We start from the raw sequence: 1037 nt of genomic DNA on the forward strand, positions 1-1037 counted from the left end.
TTCAATTTGTAGAAAACAATCAATCAAATATCACAATACAGAACAGGAAGAAAAGAGAAAATGAAGGAGAAATCAGTTGAAGAGCTAATATTGAGTGTTAGCTCAAAGCAGCGATTGAAGTAAGCTACTGTAAGTAAAGGCATTAGAAGACAAAAATTAACATCTGAGCTCCTTTCCTAACTGGCTTTGGAATCTCAGGCAAGCTATGATATTCTCTAAGTTTCAGTTTCCTTCTTTATAAAACAAGAGTGCCGTCCTGGTAGATACCCAATGGGGTTCTATCAGATGGAGTCACAGCGCAATTGGCTAATCTTTACGCTGCCACTTCTCCCTTGGAAGGAGCTTCGTAACATAAAACAAGGCAAAAGCCTGCAAACACTCTAGAAACCCAAAGCAGAGTGTTCACCATAAGTTAGGGTTTCTGCCAGGGGTAGGGCAGTTGCTACCAGACTGAAAATAATACTTGACTCCTAAAAGAACCTAGTTGACAGCGGAATAAGAAGAGACTTTGACCAAGAGAACCTTAAATTATCAACTTGACTAAATTTAGGGGAACTTTTCTAACCCTAGGCCCTTGACCTCCTTTTTCTTTTACTTTCGAAAAATTTAAATTGTAAATTTTTTTCTCTACCTTTTTGACATGGAAATCTTCTCCCAGTCTCTTCCCAGTTTTACAACCCAGAAATGTCTTCCTCAAGGACCTGGGAGCCATCCTTTTGAAATATAATTGTACAGGAGGTGGCCTCCCTCTCTTCCAGTCTCCTTGGGAAGGTAGGAGTTTAACTTCAATAAGCTACAAGTAGCAAAAGCCAAGGGCCTAATCACACTGAACAGCCCTGCTCCCCTAACGTCCTGCAGCACGTTCCCACTAGCTCACCTCTGCACTGAAAACTCTCCTGCTTTTATTCCAAGAGACTTGAATTCTGTCTCTCCCTCCTACTGAAATAGTCTTGAATAAAGTATTTTCTGCCTGTTTAACTGTTCAGTATAATGTTTTTTTGGAAACTCGGACAGAAAAATGGTCTTTCGATATTAAT

The sequence above is a fragment of the Miniopterus schreibersii genome (assembly GCF_964146895.1).
Source record: "Miniopterus schreibersii genome assembly, chromosome: 2".
NCBI classification, from domain to species: domain Eukaryota; kingdom Metazoa; phylum Chordata; class Mammalia; order Chiroptera; family Miniopteridae; genus Miniopterus; species Miniopterus schreibersii.